This window comes from Leucopleurus acutus (assembly GCF_964270905.1).
Source record: "Leucopleurus acutus genome assembly, chromosome: 13".
Taxonomy (NCBI): domain Eukaryota; kingdom Metazoa; phylum Chordata; class Mammalia; order Artiodactyla; family Delphinidae; genus Leucopleurus; species Leucopleurus acutus.
In genome coordinates, this window is record NC_139155.1 from 26,722,783 (window position 1) to 26,743,584 (window position 20,802).

A 20,802-nucleotide genomic window follows, 5' to 3' on the forward strand; every position below is an offset into this window, starting at 1 on the left:
ACAGAGGGTGAATGAACACGCAAGGTGGAAAATGGTTCCCGACAGCAGCAGCCGGAGTCCTTGCCAGTCAGTGGAGCATCACGGGAGAACACTGCTCTTCAGGCAGATTCAGATTCCAACTGTATCTCTGACTAGCGTTGTGGCCTCAGGCAAGTTTCTTAACCTCTCTGGTCCTCTGAAAAATAACAATGACAACAGCACTCACCTCATGGGTTGTGAGGAACATTCAATGCATTAATGCAAGTCAAGTGCTTAGGACCCTGCCTAGCACGTAGTCAGCACTAAATGTGTTGAATCATCATTATCACCATCATCAATCATCATTTTGCACAAGTGGTCCATCAAAGTGGCTCAAGTTAGTTCTGTAATTACTAATCTGAGCTATGTGAGTTCTTTTTAAGGTTTGTCCTTGGGGGCTCAACCTCTTACAGAGGCCACAGATCTATCACCTGATTCTGACCCTAAAAGGAGAGACTAGACCCAAATGAGGGCTGTAACCACAGCATGTCTCCAGAAATCTCAGATGTTCCCAAATAAAGCTCCATGTATCAAGAACCTGAGAAGAGAGATACTAAGTCACTGAAAACATTCAGCTTCCTTCAAGGTGGGGGGAGGGGGAATTATTTGTTTGTTTTTGCAAATATTAAACTTTCCAATTTTCTTATAACAGTGGTGGCTTCAACAGAAAGCTGGAATTGGATGCCCACATTGTTTTGAGTCAGGCTGTGGCTTAATCTTCTCGATGTTTTTATATTGAGAATAAAGAAGTATTGGCACTTATCTAATATTACAACAGCCAACAGCCGAGAAGGAAAAAAACCCTGACAGGTACATGGCTGTGATCTGCATATGTACCGGCTTTTGAGTTCATTATGGAATCACAGAATCAAGTCATCTCAGAGCTAGAAGGAGATTCAGCAACCTTCTCTTTCAACCTCTTCCTCTTACAGATGGGGAAACTGAGGCCCAGTGAAAGGATGTTAATTACGGGGAAACTGAGGCCCAGTGAAAGGATGTTAATTACCCAGCTTCACTCAGCTAGTTAGGGACAGCTAACCATACTTTCTCTGTAGTAAGTTGTGGAATAAAACTGTTGATCAGGGAGATGGTCCATTTCTTATTTAAACAGCAAGATGCCCTCCACCTGCCCTGTCAGCACAGGAATGTTCCCCTCAGCCTTCACTTTGAGCCCCTCTATAATCTGCCTCTGCCCAACCTCACTCTCCCATCTTGGCTTCCACGCAGCCGGGCTAATCTCCCCCTGCTACCGGCATGGCTCCCACACTATCGAGAATGCCTTCTTCAGCCCACCGTGCTGATGTTAAGTCTTTCCTTCCAAGGCAAGTAGGAGGCAACTTCTCTGAAGTTTCTCCTGGCACCACCACAGCCACGAGAGCGACCCCTGACCTCACAGAGCAAGTTCAGCTGGCAGACGCCCCAGCTGAGAGGCATGATGAGAAGCTGCTCAGGGAAGCCCGAGAGACCCAGCCTCCGCCCCAGCTCTGCCTCGTGACTGCAGGCAAAGTATTTCCCTCTCCTAGCCTCAGGTTCGTCTGCTGGAAAAATATTTTGCTTGTATAGTTGTTTTGAAGATTAAATAAAATTACACATCATAGCATATTAAGGAGGACTCAGGTAAAGGAAATGTATACTTTAAGATATATTATTTAATTCACCAATATATAGTACAGGCTTTTGTCCTGGAGTTGGTTACTATGCATGTTGGTTTTGTCATCACAACTGGTTTGTAAGGAAATACAATTAAACTCCAGGAGAGCAGGAATTTTGTCCCTTTTATTCCCTGAATGACCCCCAGTGCCTCACACAATGCCTGGAACATGGCGGGCACTCAGTAAATATTTGTTGAGTAAATGAACAAACTTTTCTTTCATCGTCTAATGAGTGTAGATCCATAATAATAATAGGAAGACTTCTGTTTGCCTAGTGATTTATCAATGCATTATTCAAAGCATTTTCACATGTAAAAATGTGTTTGATACTCAGACAATGCTGTGAAGGAGGAAGATGAGGTATTGTTATCTGTCCCCAAGACCCAGGTGAGGAAACTGGAGTGCAGAAGACAGTTTTCAAGGTGACAGAACTAGGAAGTGGTGAAGCAGGGGTTAAAGCCGTCTTTAACAGATCCACATTGAGTCCACTTCCCATCTGCCCACAGCCAGTAAGTGCTCCTGGAAGGAGTAATTAATTTGGATTCTGATTTTGATCAACTTGGTGAAACATTTGATGACTGTGACAAGTTCCCTGGCTTCCTGAAGAAAGACATCTCTGACCGGGGTGGCCGGATAAAGGGGCACCTAGGCAGGGAGGCTGGGGCAGTGGGAGGGAAGCGAATTAGAGAAACTCTTCCTTCAGCAAGACAAATTTCTCCGGGGAAACCATGCTTGGCTGGGGAAGCCAATTGGAAAAGAATGATAGAGGGCCGGTTCCTGAGGTTCATCAAAGTCATTTGTTGCAGGTAAGCTCATTTTTCACAGGCCAAGGGGATATTTACCTGGGGTACACCTTTAAGGAATAGTCGACAGATTGAACGGTACGATGCTTTATTATATTTCACACCCTGGTGATTCAATATGATGGAGGCAGAAGGGGGCGGGGGGGAGGGGGAATGTGCTCTGGAGGGAGAGTAAAGGAAAAAGGCAGAAGAAAGAGATATTAAAATGTCCAGCAAGGGGGTATCCTCCTTCTCGGGTGCCTGGGCAGACCTCAACTGCAGTGGAAGGTACACAAACAGTCCGTCCTATGGATGACGCTGACCAGGGAGTGGGTGTCCCATGTCAGTTGACCTCACCCCTTCCTCTTGACCACTCCCTTATGTCCCATGGCACCTGGTCAACCCTCCACCATTTTTCAAAATGTTTTCACACAACTTGTGGCCTGTGTTCTGTCTTGGTTCTACCACTACTTTAGTCGGGTGAGCTGAGGCAACACATTTGACCTTGGCAACACAGTTTCCTCATCTGTTTAAGAAAGAATTCCCTAACGGTCTCTAGGCTACCTTCCAGCCCTTACATTTTATGATTCCAAGTCAGCCCCAGAGATCTACCTTTCTCTAGAAACAGTTGGCTTCCTCAGCAGCCCTCCCTCACATCCCTGTCCCACTAGTTGGCCATCTAGAAGTCTGCCAAAACCACCATCAGAAAGAGCATCCTCAGCCTGAAGGCTGCCTCTGCCCAGAGGCAGAGGGCTCCAGAGGAAGGAATGGTTATCTCCTTGACAACCAGCATCCCTTAATAACTCTCAGTAGTTCTCTCATCCAGGAATTTGTCTCAACCTCTGGGAAACTCTACTTTTAGCCCTTTGCACCATCTACCAAGTGTCCTAATTTGAGTATATATATCGATCTTTGTGCAACAAAGGACTGGGTTTCTGCTGTCCTCAAACCTTCAATGTCTCTATGGAGTGCCTTCCACCAGTTTTCATCTTCTCACTTGAGATGTCACCCTTACCTGCATACTCTTACCTTTGCCCCTTATCTCTTCAGAAACCCCTCTAAATGCCATTTCTCTTCACTCAAATCAATCTGACCCACTGTGTCCGCTAGAAGGTGAACTCTTGCACTTTTCCCTTCCTTGTCCTTCTGCCTAGAATGTACGGCTTTTGGGTAGAGCTCTGGTGGCCACTTGTGATGAGGCCACCTTGAGGATATAAGTCATGAGCTGAAGATGCTGGGCCAGAAATCAGAAAGGTGTGGTGTCCCTGAAGGCTGTGAGGAGGAACCATCACAGCAGGCTGATACCACCACCTCTGGGCTTCTTTCAAGTAAGACAGAAAAAAACTCCCCCCTTGTTTATGCCACGGTCTCTTGGGTTTTCTGTTGTGTACAGCTGAGCCCAGTGAAAACTGAAATGTAAACGATGCAATAGCCTTGTCTAAGGGTCTCCCCACTACATTCACCATTCGACACCCATGGGGCTTAGCACATGACAGGGAGCACGTGAGTATTTGCAGAGGAAAGCAGGCAGGAGGGAGTGCAGGGTGGTTAATTTCCCTCCCCTGCTTCCTTCTCCCTCCTCCCCCGTTCCCTGGCCCTGGGTGGAGAGGCTTGGGGAAGGCTGGATGCTGGGCTGGACACCCACCACGGCATGTTCACAGTGTCCCCCACCCGGGAGGGATGTGTTTCCAGAGCTCTGACTAGGGGCACCTGAGGCTATTGTGGTACAGAGGATTTACTTTGTCTTTAAAAGGCCAAGGGGTTTGAAGTTGACTTTGGGGTATGGCCAAAGCCCCTTTGTGATACCCCTCAACCCCATCTCTTCACCCTGTTTCTCCTCTGTCAGTGTGATTTGGGACTGGAAACTTTTACCTTTGTGTTAGAGCACTGAGGGGATGTGCTAAGTACTTATTGTGAACCTGAAACTGTGTTGTCAGCAGTCTGGCCATCATTTAGCAAGGCCCAGAGACAGACTCTGGATGAAAAAGAGAAGCTCAGAAGCAAAGGGCCAGATGGAGAAAAACCACCCCGGGCTGCCTGGGGCCACACAGGGCCAGAGGGTGAGGGAACGGAGGCCTGGGTGCACGGGGATGAGGGGCCTGGAGAGTGAGGGATACAGCAATTCAAATCTGTCCCATGAGCAGTCCCTGAGAGCTTTCTATTTACCAGGAAACACAAAGGGACCTCCCAGCCCCCGATGGAGCTCACAGTCTAGAAGATATCAAGGGTGTTTGTGCAAATATCTAGAATATGACGATTTCAAGTGTCCAAAAAGATGACTAAATCAAGGGCTATGGGAACACTGAGGAGCGAAAAACGGATTCTGCTTGAGGACAAGAAGAAAGCTTCCCAGAGGAAGTGGCCTTGGGACAGAGCTGGCAGGTGGAGAAGACCTCTGGCCTCGTGTGCTGGAGGGAGGGGGACAATCTAGGCAAAGGGAGCAGCGAGGCCATGGCAGGGACGTGCCAAAAGGGGAAGTTGTCTCTAACTTCAAAGTTGTTTCAATGAAATGGTTGAGTATGTTTTGGACACCAGCCTCCTCAAAGGATGCCCACAGCTTTATCGACCAGGAAACAGTTGTTCTCCCCACACCCATAAAGACGGGCATGGAGCCCGGTAATTCCAGGTACATGGCATTTCCTGGGAACAAGTCCAGTGGTGGAAATAGCTTTGCTGAAATGCAGGTGGTGGGTGAGGTCAGCAGGCCAAGTGCATAGGTGCACTCCTAACTGTCCCCTGGATGCCCCTGGACAGACTGGAAACACAGACTATGCCATTGGAACCCAAGACAATCCCTGGTGAAGAACTCAGGGATATCAGAGCTGCCATGAACTCTTCTTCAGGCATTGGGTGACACTGGGTGAACTCCTAGGTACCTGGATCCTAAAGGAACACAGTGACAGGAAAGAGATACATTAGCCCCAGTCCAGCCTCTTCAAGCTCACAGCACAGTTACAAGGCATGGAGCCCACATGGGAGATGGCAAGAGAGTACCCTCAAAGAGTAACAAAAAGGCAGTCAGTGAGAGCTAGAGGAGCACAGAGTAGATGTACAGAGATGCAGGCACAGTCGATCCAGGAGTAATTCCTGAAGGAAGCAACTCTGAATCCTAAAGTGCCAGAAAAATAGGCACTCCTGCATTGGTGGTTGTATCAGTCACCTATTATCATGTTAATGCTGCATAACAAACCATCCCAAACTCAGTGGCTTAAAACAGCAGTCATTCACTCACCCATGCGACTGTAGGCCACTGACCCAGGCTAAGCCTGACTCCAAGCTGCAGGTCAGATCCAAGTGCACACATTCGTTTCTCATCCTCCTTGCACCACAGGTCAGTTGGGACATGTTTCTCATGACCATCGGCGAAGCACAAGAAGACGTGTTAACATCATACCTGCTGATATCCCATTGACCAAGGCAAGTCACAGGGCCAAGCCCTTCATCAAGGAGGTGAGGTATACACTTGGTCTACCATAAAGTCAAAGCAAGTCACAGCCAAGCCCAGTTTCAATGGGGCAGGAAGTATGTGTGTGTGGAGGGGGTGGGGGTGATTGGGAAGGAAGTGAATTTTTTTAAGTCTATTACAATGATGGCGAAAAAGGGAAAGCTATTGTACATAAAAGGACTATATAAGCAAAGGTTGAGAGGTGAGTATGAGTTTTCTCTGGGAGGACAGCCAGGAGGACACTTGTGACCCAGAGAGAAGCGGTGGGCTGGGCAGGTAGAGGGTGGAGCCCCAGCTGTCTCTGGCAACAAGGCTGGGGGCATAAGTGAGTGGCGAGCCAGCTAATGAGCTCTTTCTTGGGCCCTTGTCTCTTCTCCTTGATGAATTAAGAAATTATCAACTGGAAGCAAGAGATCTCACTCCTGTAGGAAAATATTACAACTCACCGAGTTCCTGCTTCCTCCAGAGGTTTTCCAGGATTTGCCCAGCCCTGAGCTCTGGCCCGTGTCTGAGCAGAGGTAATGCACACCCTGGGGCAGTGCCACCCCAGCTACTCAGAAGACCCTGCAGGACCCACTAGATCACTGTAGTGTGACTACCTGTCTTGATGCCCCATCTAGACTCTAAGCCGCCAAGGGCCTGGGACTGTATTTCACACTTTTATTTTTTTTTTTTGCATTCTCTAAGTAGCAGGAGGTCCCTAACCACATGTGGAATAAATGGCTGAATGGTAGATGGTGCTGAGAAAATCAGGCAGCACCATTTCTGGAATAAACAACTGAGGAAACTAGGTCAGCTGGACCAGCCACAATCAAGACAGTCCTATAAACAGAAAATGCAAACATTATTTAGGGACAGGAGCGTGAAATGGGAAAGGGGAAGGACACTTGAAGGTGGATGGAAACTCAGCCTTGTGTGAAAACACAAACTTGAGCAGAAATGAAATTGCCGGAAGGTTGTCTGTCTTAAAGGAATGTAGTTGTGGGTAATGACCCCGGGGAAAGCTTCCATGGCAAATCAGCCCGCCAGCCACCTCCTACAGAGCCCGGAAAGGTGCTGCTAGCAAGAGGACATGCTGGGGAAGGTCTGGCCAGCCACACAAGGAGGGCTGTCCAGTAGCCACGCCCCTGCACTGTGACAGGATTTGCCCTTCCTTACAATAGGGTTCCTCAACTGGAATGAATACCTTCTCCCTTGCCTCCTCCAGGAAGCCTTCCAGGATAGATAACATCATAACACTGAATTAATCCCAAATAAAGCACACAAATTCCCCTTCATTGATAAATGACTTCAATATATTTTATTTAACTCTTGATCACAGAGTCTTTAAATTGCCTCTTGCGTATCAGTCTTGTCCATTTGTTAAACTAGGAGCCACAGCTTTTCTTTCCTGTGAGTCCCTCCTCCAGGCTGGACACAATCCTTGTTATTATTAAATTCCCTTCAGCAGAATGTGAGGTAAATATGTGATGAAGATCAAAGACACAAATCAGAAATCCAGGACTTCCTGGTTGAGGCAAGAGATTTCACATGAAAAGCACTCTTAATAATGGGTTATGTTGGAAAAGGAAGAGAATGTCATCGGTGACAAAACCCCAGCCTCTCCTCCCACCATCCCTCCCCTCTACGCAGGGCTGGTGTTGGGCGGGTGCTGTAAGGTGAGCCACTTCTCCTGAGTTCCTTCCATTCTTCATGAACTTGGCCTCAGCTCAGTCTTTTTCTGCCCCATCCCAAGCCCTTGAACTTGACCTGATGAAAACAGCTTGTGTCTCTGATGCTCATTCCTTTCCTTAGATTTTCAGTAAATGTCCTTGAAATCCGCCAGCCTTTCTCACACCTCCATCAGGCTAGAGCAGGTAAGGTTGCCCGGGGGGCCCACAGGGAGGACCGTGGAGCTGGGTCAAGGTGGGGACACTCAAAGGCTGGCATCTGGTCTATGTGCCGTCATCACATGGTCCTCCAAACACCAAGTCCTCCAGGAAGCGGTCCCTGGCTACCAGGCCCTGGACCAGTGCCTGCAGAGTACCACTCAGGGTTGGACTCTACCCCTTGGAGGGTTTTGGGGTGGAGCTCAAGTCCTCCCCATCTCTGATGGTCAGTTCTTGGAAGGTCTCCTACTTACCTCCTCTTGGGAGCCTAGCCTGGCCCTTGACACAGGTGCCCGTCTCCATTTGACCTGACATCCCTGCCCAGAGAGGCCACAGGATGGCCCATCGCAGGGTCTGCATCTACATACAACCCTGGCGAGGGAGGCCTGGGACTGACCTGACCCTGCCGTGTGAGCTGGACAAAGGATGGGGATGTCAGCTACGTCTGCAGGCGTAGCCACATGTCCCTGTGGGAGGAGGGGACATAAACTTCCCTGATTGAGAGCCTCGTTGTACACTGTGCTCTACATCCTAAGGCTCCTGTTGGTCCACTGGCTGGTTGGTTGGTTTCCTTGACACGGTGACCTCGGTTTGGGGTTGAGGACATCAGAGGCCAGTGGAGCAGCTGTGCTGGGGGTCCTGGTGGAGGAGAAGCCGCCAGGTGGCTGACCTTTATTCCCAGAAGACTTGAAGCTCTGCCTCTTTGTGAAGATTGATTCTGAGGCCACAGATTGTCACACTGGGGATTAACTAGAGGCGGCTAGAGTTGTCCCCACCCTCCCAGATGTCTGCCCCTACCTGGTGCACAGTGTTTCACTGGCTGTCAATTTGGCAAAACGGTTTCTTATTCCTCTGGGAGAGGTGGTTATACACACACACTCAGATACACACTCACTGACACACACACTCACACTCACTCTCACACACACATTCCCAGACACTTTCTCAGACAGTGGAAACAAGAGTTGTCGTGAAACAAGAGTTGTCGTAAAACAATGCGTTACACTTCTATCATACTTTTGGCTTTGCAGATGACTCTCATGGCTAGTATTCTTAAACCTTCTATTTGTTTTGACCTCCTTCCCGAAGCAGGTTGGCAGCTCTTGTTATTGCCAGGTGAAGACACTGAAGCTGGAAAGATTTAGCAGCTCATTCCAGGCAGAAGACGCACATTGCTGGTCAAAAGCAGTTTTGGACCAAACATCCTACAGTGTGCAGGACGCCCCACAGCAAAGAACTACCCAGCCCCACAGGCAAGAGCGCCAAGGATGGGAAACATAGAGTCAAGAAGGAGGCAGGAAGTCACCCTTCAGCCCAGGTCTTACACCGAGTTGCTGTGTGACGTGGGCCAAGTTACCTCCCTTTCTGGAGTTTGGAGTCCACGTTCTCTGAGGTCCTTGTGTCCCTGATATAAGGACAACCTTTGCTCTCTCGTCTCACCCTCCTCCCCCTTCTTATGAGAGCTGCTCCCACACTCACCTCTAACCTCACGCTCCGTCCACAGGCCCCCTGCCCCGGCCGAGGCTGAATGGGGCAGGGGGAGGCATGTAACCCCGGGGCGCCAGAGACCTTCATGAAACTTTCAGTGTGGACCTGGGGACAAAGGCTGCTCTCTGGAGGGCCTGTGAGGCGTGATTCCAGGAGCTGCAGGCAGCTGCGTTCTGGTTGACTGGAGAAGGAAGGCTGTCAGATAAACAAGCCAATCTGCAGGGAAAGGCGAAGTGGAGCCCTGGAGCTCGGAGGAACAGCCCTCGCAGTCCTTGAGGCCCAGCCGCACCCTTGCCTTCCTGCCTTTCGGTGACCGAAGCCAACTGATTTCCTTTTTGGCCTGTCCTGGTATGAACTGGTTTCTCTCACTTGCAACCAGCACATTCCTGAGTAACCTCCATCTGCATTCGCTGCTCCCATTCCTTCCTCCAGCACTCAGGCCTTCTCCTCCTTCCTTGCAGTTAATCACGAGGCACAGTCTGGACAATAAGACACAGCAGACACCTGCTGGTGCATTCCTTTCTTCCCACCTCGGATGGTTGATGCTCTGGTCAGAGCCACGAACTGATTCCAGCTGCCAAGATATTTCAAATTTGGCGGGGGTGGAGGGGTGGGGGAGACTCTCTTTAAGACACTGTCATTGGTTTTCTGCTTCATGCAGCCAAAAGCACTCCTGTTACACGGGTAAGAGTCTCTCCCACAGAAATGGAGGGGCTGGGTGGTCCTTCATGCAGGAACCTCCAACCCCACACTGCCTGTCCTCTCAGTTAGCCTCATCCCTGCTTGCAAGATCCTGAGGCACTGACATCAAAATCTGGGATGTCAGAACAGTGCGGCCTGTGGTGTGTTTGACTCAGGAGAAAGCCTGGCTGGCCCCAGTCCTCAGGCCCAGAGAAGCTGGTAGGAAAGTGTCGCCACGTAATACTGACGGGCAAAACATCCCGTCTGGATAATCCTCTCAAGTCAGAGAAGAAAATAACTAGTGTGACTGATGGTCCCAGAACACCTGAGGCTTGGGGCCAAGACGGAGCCAGGGAGTGCACAGAATACTGCTACCTGCAAACAGGGCCTTTGCAAGGGCAGGCGTGGCTTCGAGGGCTGAAGGTCAGACCAAGGGTTCACCGGCAGGGCCTGGTGCCTCTTCTGACAGCTCCCCCTCCGCAACTCAGGGCCAGACGTGCTGATCAGATCAGTCCCCTCAGGCCTCACAGGCAGCCTGAGGAAGAGGGAGGAGACCTCAACTAGGCGTGCCCAGTCCTGAGATTTAGTCCCTGTCTCTCTGCAAAATTGGCACTTGTCAGAAAGCATTTTCACAACCCTTCATCAAATGTTAAAGCTGGAATTCATCTTAGAGATTGTCTAGTCCAACCCCTCATCCCAACATGAAGAGACTGAGGTCCAGAGAGGGAAAGCCTTGAGCCAAGGCCCACAGCGTAGGGGTGACAGGACCACACCAGGAACCCGTGTCTCCTGGCTTCTCCCCTCAGCTGTTTGTCACTGCAAACCCTCCCTCTCATCTGTTGAATTATTTGTTGGGTCCAAAAAATTGTGATAAAATGGTAATGAGTATCCTAGTCAGGGGAGAATATGGACATGTATCAGCTATCTACTGCTGTGTAACAAGGTTAACCCACAAATCAGTGGTTTAAAACAACAAGCACTTATCCTCTCCTGGTTTCTGTGGATCTGGAATCTGGGACCTGCTTGGCCGGGTGGTTCTGGCTCAGGGTCACTCATGAGGTTGCAGTGAAGATGGAGACTGAAGCCATGGGGAAGGAAGGAGGTAGGGAAGGGAGTATTCCTAGCATGCAAAAGGCAGGGATCAGTCGGGATCCCCAGTGAATCTGGGGTTGCAGAGTTGAGCAAGGCTGAAGTGAAGAATGGGGGGTGGGCAGGAAGTGATAAGAGGTGAGGCCAGAGAAGCTTCGATTTCCATTTACATATCACGTCTTTCCAGAAGTCTTTTCCAACACTACCAAATTTTCTGCCAGCTCTCTTGCTCCCTGCACTTGCCCAGACTGCATGACTGTAATTGTCTCCTACCTTCTATTTTATTCTTATATACTATAAGTTCAACAACATATAATGCTATAATAATAATAATAACTAAAACTTACTGAGCCTTTATCAAATATAAATGCCAGGAACTATGCTAAGCAATTTACTCGACAAAGGGATAATATTTTAAAATAATAACCGGCTTTGCTTTTCCTCGTTTGTCTTTTTTGCTCTGAGTTTCTCCAGTCTAGAAATCAGGGAAGTAGGACCAGCTTAGAATAAAGAAGTCAGTGGGGCTGCTGAATGGATTTTTTTAACTCACTGAAAGAATACTAGCCTTAGAAATATTTTATTTTAAGGAATTGGAAGATTGACCAAGACATGACGTTTTTTTAGGCCAGAAGCCTGACCTTGGCTCCTAACCCTCCAAGGGGCTGGAGGACTCAGTCCCTGAAGGTCACACAGGAAAGAGCACGGAGGAAGCTGCTGAGGGCAGTTCTCACCTCAGGTCAAAGGCGGAGCCAGCAAGCGCGGGGAGGAAAAAGAGAGCATGACAGTGGCTTAGAGGTCACCGCTGAGGCCCCCGAGGGCGAGCTGAGCGCCCAAACGGGCACCTAATGTGGGGCAGTCTGGGTGATAGAGGCCACAGCTTCCTGGCCTCTGGAAGGTGGGGCAGGAGCCTTTAAGCCTGGTGTGAGCTTCACCTGGCACCTGTGTGTCCAAGTGGCCAGGGCTGGAGGGAGTATCCGGGCTGTGAGGGCCTGAGGGCACCGCACTGTGCTGGGGCTCCCACCAAAAGGGGTGGGGAAGGCTGGGGGAGGGCCAGGGGACCAGAGTGATGAGGGAGACACAGCGTGGCCTGCCTGGGCCTGTGACCACAGGACGCGGGGGCCCATAGCCCTTGCAGCAGATGCTACGGGGGTAAAGACTTGACATCCAAAGATGAGGTGAGACACACCACACTCCGGAAAAGGACAGGCAAGAGGACATGTCCAGACCGGAAGGCCCTTTCCCAGTGCCAGGACACACTCCACAGGCACGCCCGCACACACTTACATACTGCCACCACTCCCCCCAGACTAAAATGACCCTCAGGGAAAGGGAAGGGAGAAAGAGAAAGGGGACAATCGTGAATGTACTGCTTTTTACCCCAAAGTGACAGCACTCAGACCCAGGAGAGACTACCTCGAGTCGGCAGAATTAAACTGCCCGCCCCTTTAGGGATCTATGTGTGCGCGTGAGCTGGGTTCAGGTTGGAAAAGTGACATTAGCTCTGCTTACCTTGCTACCCTCTCAACTCCACCTCCAACCTCCCCCCACCCCACAGGCTACGTCAGCCCATGAATTCTCCTGCAGCCCTGGTCTTAGGTCACCTCCTCTAGTCCCCCTGCCCTCCTTCTCTGGGCAGGCCCGCATCCTCTGTTGCCACCACCTGGGCACCTGCAGATGAGCAGAGTGGTGGAGAACATTCTGGACACAGAGGGGACAGCTGGGGTCCAGATGGTTTTAGCAGTGAAGGGCCATGAGACACAGTCTAGTCATTAGACCTCTCAGCTTCGGTCTCCATATCATAAAAATGGGGATATTGATGAGGAAACCCATTCTTACCACAGCTGCTGTGAGTCTTACATGAAATAACAGAAGTGTCAAATGAAGTGCAAGAGCTAGCTGTCTCAGAAGCTCGCCACAGGGCTTCCCTGGTGGCGCAGTGGTTGAGAGTCCGCTTGACGATGCGGGGGACACGGGTTCGTGCCGCGGTCTGGGAGGATCCCACATGCCGCGGAGCGGCTGGGCCCGTGAGCCATGGCCGCTGAGGCTGCGCGTCCAGAGCCTGTGCTCCGCAACGGGAGAGGCCGCAACAGTGAGAGGCCCACGTACAGCAAAAAAAAAAAAAAAAAAAAAAATTGCTCACCACATAAGAGCCAGATACTGTTGTGTGCACCTTCTGTTATTAGCTCATGCAGTCCTCAGTAACCTCGTTTAACAGATGGGGCAACTGAGGCGCAGAGTGTCCAGTGCCTTGCCTCAGGCGACGTGGCATCCCTGAGCAGCCAAGGCACTGGCCCACCTGCTCCTCTCCAGGGAGCTCAGGTTTCTTGTCTCACACCCTGGAGACCTGCTCACCTCAGCCAGCAGCCCACCCTCCCCCTGACAGTGGTTTGATGGTGGTAATATGGCGCCTTGCACTTTCTACCCCCAGGGAGGGGCACCTGGTAGAGCTCAATGGGTAGATGACATCCCTTGACTCCTCAAATCCTCCTGCCCTATGCTGTACACAGGGCAGGGCACTGACCCATCAGGACCAAAGCTGGCCTAACACAGGACAGGGTCCCTGAGGCCAGGGGTTAACCCCTTGGTTGTTGGGTTGTGAGGAGATGGGGGAATAAAGAGGTCTCAGGTGGGAGAGGGACCAGAGCTGTGGATGCGGCACTCCAGGGCTTTGGGCAGCTGCTATGGTCTGAAGGTTTGTGTCCCCTCACATTCCCCTGTGCAAAGTCTAAAGCCTAAGGTGATGGTATCAGGAAGTGAGACCTTTGGGGTGATTATGTCATGAGAGTAGAGCCCACATGAATGGGATTAGTGCCCTTATAAAAGAGGCTCCAGAGACACCCCTCACCTCCTGCACTGCGTGAGGACGCAGCAAGAAGTTGCCAGCTATGGATCAGGAAGAGGCCTCTCATTTGACCATGCTGGCACCTTGATCTTGGACTTCCCAGTCTCCAGAACTGTGAGAAATAAATTTCTATTGTTTATAAGCTACCCAGTCTGTGGTGTTCTGCTCTAGCAGCCTGAACAGACTAAGACAACAGCCAACACAGAAGTATTTTAATAATATTAAAATCTACAGGACCCTGTAGGACACACCAGCTGATTATAGGCTCTGAACTTGTCTTATTCTCGTTACGTAGTGAAGGACAAACCTGGGTCTAGAAGGCTGGCCTGCTGATGCTCGTCCACTGCTACTTTTCTCCCAATCCATCCTCCCTAAATTGGGCCATGCAAAAAAGGTGATCAAAATGTGGTTGGTGGGACTTTCCTGGTGGCACAGTGGTTAAGAATCCACCTGCCAATGCAGGAGACACAGGTTCGATCCCTGATCAGGGAAGATCCCACATGCTGCGGAGCAACTAAGCCCATGCGCCACAACTACTGAGCCTGCACTCTAGAGCCCACGAGCCACAACTACTGAGCCCGCGCGCAACAGCTACTGAAGCCCACACGCCCTAGAGCCTGCGCTCTGCAATGAGAGAAGCCGCCACAATGAGAAGCCTGCGCAACGCAACGAAGACCCAACACAGCAAAAAAAATAAAAAATAAAGTAAAATGTGCATGATATTTCGTCCGTAGCTATGAACTCTCCTCTGTTCTCCGCTGCCTCTCTGTCTTGCCTAAGACCTCCCAGACCAAAGAGTAATTACCCAGCAATGAGTCCAACCTTGGACAGTGCAGCCCAGCCCTGGACTCACCCTTCTTTGGCTGGATCCCAGTCCTCCAGGACCTACCCTCTTCCCAGTGATGTGCTAGTATATGACTCTAGGCACCTGACATACAGCATTTGCTGATGTCCACCAATGTTAATGTTCCACCCTGGTCAATTTCAAGCTACCGATGTTTAAGCAACCAGCTCACAAAATCCCTGAATATTTAACAGTCAGCTCTCATGAGTTGGTATGAGCCAGTTCCAGGGCGCTTTCACCCAATCTGCTCAGAAGTCTGCATGCCTAAACGGTACAGCAGGAGGACCACCAGTGGCTCAGGGCATGATGCGCCCTCCTACCACCTGCATCCTGGCCAGCACACCCTGAAGTTAATGCAACTAAAAATCTTTATTCCCTTTTCCTACACCCAGAGATGGAGGGAACAAGCTAGCCCCAGTAGTAGATAGAGATAGAGGTAGAGATACAGACATAAACATATAGATAGGAAGATTTCTTCTGTGTCTCATATATTTTGCAATCTAATCAGAGTAAAACATGGATACATAATAATAATTATAATTATTATCATATTAGAGTAGAGACTAATCCTGGTGGAAACATCTGGGCTGTACTCCCCACCTGTGAGTTGGCTTCTGCTGGCGTCAGCATCCTCATAGTGTGTGTGGTGTTCTCACCCTTTGGGGGCTCCCTGTCCCCGGGTCCATTAGCAGGCAGTGAACGCCCTGAGCAGCCGCTGACACGTACAAACAGTCGCCAGCCGGTGGGCCGTTTGTTTGCTTTTCGGCAGTGTGAAGGGTGAGTTGAGTCATTTTGCACCCAATTACTTTGCAGTAAATTTGCCGGATGGTTCTTGTCCTGCGGTATTGATCCAGCATCTCACCTTGAGCTTGTTTATTGACACATCAAATTCAGAAGTCAGGCCCGCTCGATTGACCACTTCTCAATTAGGGCATTTATATGATGTCACCGAGGCTCCTTGTCATGTTCCGATGAGAGCCATTTGTCCCCCCCCAACCACTGCCGCCGCCCAATCGCCTGCAACCAAGTTGCCATTTTTCTCTGACCTTTCCGGAGACAGATGGCAGTCTATAAACTACATCATTAGCAACGTGTCATTTTATCTTGCCGCTGTTTCTCCACGTGAAAGGTGCCTTGTTCAATAAAAGATTCCGCAGCCAAGTTCTCCCCAGAGAGAGGCTTACAACTGCTTCTTTGCTGGAGTAACAGATGATGGAAACAAATGCTTCCTTTCTCATCGGGGGGATGTCCCTTGGCCCTATTTGGAAAGGAGGTATTTGGGCAGTGACACAGAGCAGACTACAGGGCTGGAGGGAGTTGAGATGACAGGAGTCAAGAACACAACCAGATACCAAAAAGACAGCACCCAGTGTGATGTGGTGATGCACTCACACCGAGTCTCCTCAGTAAAGTGTCTCGGCCCATTTCTCTCTTTTTTGGATTTTTAAATTTTATTTTATTTATTTATTTTTCATACAGCAGTGCTTATTAGTTATCTATCTTATACATATTAGTGTATAGATGTCAATCCCAATCTCCCAACCCACCCTGCCGCTCTTACTCTGCCTGTGTATGGTGGGGGTGGGGATGACTATGAAAGTCACAATGTCACGGAACGTGTGCTCTTAGCATTGAACTTGAGGTAGGAGATTCCACCCCCTCACACAGCAAGGTGGCACCATTACCCCACTTCGGGGACCAGCTCACAGTGGAGGGGCAGTAAGGGTGAATGCAGATCTTCTACTTGCTGACGGAAGGCTAGAAAGAGCTAGAGTAGGGGCTCCGTGAGGGCAAGCACAAAGGCAGGAGGGCCAGAGAAAGAGTCTCCCCAAATGCTGGCTGAATATTGACTGACAGAAGTTCAACTCGATGTAGAATGGTACATACTGAACAAATGCTAAGTACATATTCTCGTCACCAGCATCGGTAATTTGCATGGAACTCCGGAGGCCATTTGCATAATATGTAGAAGACATACGACGATGGGCTGAGACACTCTTCTGCTCAGTGGGAGGCGGGGCCAGGACTGGAGCCCAGGGCTCTGGACACACTTTGCCACATTATGTTTGGGGTCACATGACTGTAGTATAAGACACAGCCTCCCCGCCTTTTCAAGTCAAGGCACACAGGACATGAGACTGTACTTGAAGCACAGTAGGTAAAGTGGGGTGTTTCCTAGAGGCCAGAGGTACCCAGTCTGGGCATCCTGGCCACCTAGAGGGCTGAGAGGATCAATAGCTCAGCATCCTGTAACCCATTCAAGGCCCTCAGATTGGGAAGTCTGGTATGTGAATGAAACTGTGGAAATGGGAATCCATCCCAGTCATTCATTGTGGCCGCGCCAGAGTGAGCAGGAGTCAGAGCTGTCCCCGGGGTGAGTCCCCTGCTCTTCCACTGGCCACTCCCACTTGCTCTCAGTGTCCTCTCAAAAAGCCACCAGGTCTCAGGGTAGAGCAGGATCTAAAGGGGCCACTCACATCATTCTATGTCTTGAAAATCAGAGCCCCTATCTTATCTTAAAGACCTACAATGGGGCTTCCCTGGTGGCGCAGTGGTTGAGAGTCCGCCTGCCGATGCAGGGGACGTGGGTTCGTGCCCCGGTCTGGGAAGATCCCACATGCCGCGGAGTGGCTGGGCCCGTGAGCCATGGCCGCTGAGCCTGCACGTCCGGAGCCTGTGCTCCGCAACGGGAGAGGCCACAACAGTGAGAGGCCCACGTACCGCAATAAAAAAAAAAAAAAAAAGGCCTACAATGATGTCTTCCATAATTAAGTTCCTCAGATAGATCACTCAAGGAAGAGCCCCGTTCTTTGTTTTACTTTCATCTCTCTTAATGTAATCAGAGCAATTCTTGTCCTCGTGGGGATGGAGAATGGATGAGTAAGGCCTTTACTGACCAGAGGCAACCAGGAATAATGGGGGGATAAAACATTTTAACATACAAAGTTGTCAGTCCCTCACTAGAAAACCTACTTTGGTGTGAGACACTTCTAAGCCACACAAGCCTTTTTTTTCTTTACCATTTAGCATTTCTTTATCGTTAAAAGAGGAACATAAAAAACACATAAGGTGTGGTACCTGCCCACAAGGGGCTTACAATCTACTTAGGAAGATGAGGACCATCTAGGAAGCAAAAGAGAACAACAATACATTGTAATAGATAACAAACAATGTGTTGTAAATGGTAATGACACTGAGTGTCACGGGAGATGCTGCCCCTGGTAATCACCCCGAGTTGTCAACAGTGATGAGTGTTGACTGGATTATCAAGACTAGACGTGGCGGATGGTAAGAGCTTGATTAGTTCCACTTCATCTTATGCCTGGAGAAGACCTGAAATCTGAGGTCCAATGTCTGCTAAGAATGTGGACAAGTAGTTATACTCTGGGCAGTTTTTCAAACAACAGGGTGTGACCCACTAGAGATGATGATGAGATCAGTTTGAGAGGTTATTACCAGTGTGTTTTTAAATGAAACAGAATGGAACAGTGGGATAGGATAGGATAGGATACAGGATAGGACAGGACAGGACAGGATAAGATAGGATAGGATAGGATAGGATAGGATAGGATAGGATAGACAGAATAGATCAGAGTGCATCTGCTGTGTAGTAAGAATCACAGTATAACACTTCTGTTTCACATGTGTGTGGGAGGGAGGGAGGGTGGTGTGGATATACTAGGTCCAGATGTAAAATGCATTTTTCTCTGTGGGTCATAGTCAAAATAATCTGAAAGAGACTGTCATGGGAGATCTTCACTTTCCTTCACCCTTTTCTTTTACCAGAAGAGATATCTGTCTATCCAAGTCCTTGCCCCAGTTCAAAGCAATTCAACAAACATCTTATTGGGCACCTACTATGTGCCATGCCCATGAGGGATACAGAGCCAAGTTAGATGCTGTGCCTGCCCCATGTGCGACATTAAGGAATTAGTCCATATTCAATATTCAGCACTTACTGTGTGCGCTGTGCAGGACACAACCTTGAACAGGAGGGCCATGGGCCAGCACCCAGGGAGCCCAGGATCTAGAGGGGAAATAGGCAAGCACAGGTAAACTAGCTCAGGTGGGGAGTGCAGGGCTAGGGGGAAACGCTGGTGCAGGCTCGGGGTGGGGGGAAGTCAGGATAGACCTGACTAAGCTGTGACATAAGGGAGAGAGGGCAGTGACCCCAACAAGGAGGAGGAGTTCCAGGCAGAGAGAGTGGCCCAGAGGTTAGTAGTGCGAACAATTTGTCCTGATTTGCTCAGAACTTTTCTGGTTTCGGCACTGAAAGTTTTGCATTCCAGGAAACCCCTTAGTTCTAGGCAATCTGGTATGGTTGGTCATCCTCGAGATAAAAGAAAGTGTGATGTATTCTGGAAATTGATATTGGTTCAATTTATGACATTTAGTAAAAAAGGTCCCCTAGGGCTTCCCTGGTGCCGCAGTGGTTGAGAGTCTGCCTGCCGAGGCAGGGGACACGGGTTCGTGTCCCAGTCCGGGAAGATCCCACATGCCGCGGAGTGGCTAGGCCCGTGAACCATGGCCACTGAGCCTGCACGTCCGGAGCCTGTGCTCCGCAACGGGAGAGGCCGCAGCAGTGAGAGGCCCGCGTACCGGAAAACAAATAAATAAATAAAGGTCCCCTAGATTTTGTCTAAAATCTAAAAGTTGATCCTAAGACATCATATTTAAATATTGAGTTTGTTTATTACCACCTAAATTCAGTTATTTTAGTGTTTTTAATTAATGTTTAACTCTAGAGTAGGCCTAAAGCTGAAAACAGAGACTTTGGGAAGCAGATAGGTAATGGAAACCAGAGACTGCTAACCAGATGAGGACAGTGGTGACAAGAGGCTGCCAGCCCTGCCCAAAGAGGGTAACATTTACTCAGCCCCAGCTGGCCGTAGGCCTGAGGGAGCATTGCCAAATGTCCTGATATTTCAAAGGAAGCCCCAAATCAGAATTTTTATGTCTCCTAATGTTAAAGTGGTGGTGACAAATTCTAGATTTCTTAAAAATATATAGTGCCAAACAAAACATTCTGTGACTGTTAATTTCCACCCCTCACATCACCATTCATAACAACTGGTCAATGGAACTACCGCCCCCTTTTAGCAGCACAACCAAATTGCAGGATGTTCTTTTTGAGAGGGAACAGATCTCTTTTGTTAGAGTACCCAGGATAAAAGAGTCATAGGTGAACCCCTGAATATGGAAAAGGTTGTATGGGGATCAGGAGTGAGGCCACAAAAGAGGAAGAAGGGCTGAGTGGAAAGCATCAAAAACCAAGCCTTGCCGGTGTCCCGGTTTGGGGCAGGACTGGCCCAGGCTCTGTGACAGGGAATCAAAGTCAGCCAGCAATTGATCTTGGGCGGGGCCTTGAATATGACACCTCAGCATGAAAGAGGCTGTCTTGCTGGCTGATTTATAAAACCCCCAAGAAAAGCCTCAGGGCAGAATCCTTGGTCTGCCCTTCACCAAGGCAACCTGCATCCAATCAACAGCAAGGCCAGCCCCCTGGGGGAGCAGCCATGTTGTTCTCGGCATCTGCAGATCTGAGCTCATCCTGATCTACTGCAGCCAAGGCAAAGCTAAGTGGCCCCGGGCGTTTGTCCCTGCCTCCAGGACTTAATGATTACACAGGGGCAGGCAGCTCTGCACATGGATTTCCTGCACCTCCCGTCGACAGGTTCCCCCAGCAGGCTGCCCTGGCTTCACTTGCTCCAGATCTCTCCTTCCTCCTCTCTTGGGCTGTTGGTCTGCCTGTCTGCCTGTCTCTTTTTCCCTAATTTTCAAGAGACAAGTTCAGCCCCAATCTCTGATTAGGTAAAGGGGCATCTACCCATGGGCTAAGATTTCAGGACTATTTCTCTGCCACCAATTTTCCCCCAGGTACTACCCCAAATCTCTATACCTTAGCAGGAGAGAAAGGCTTTAATTACACTGTGTGAAATAAGACTTAAAATGCAAACAGCAATACCTGTGCACACCGACATGCACACACACGCGTGTGCATGCACACGCAGTGTACATATATGCATGCAAACATGTACACACACATTAGACCAGGAGTCAGCAGTCCTGGGCTCCCTTCCCAGTCTGCCACTG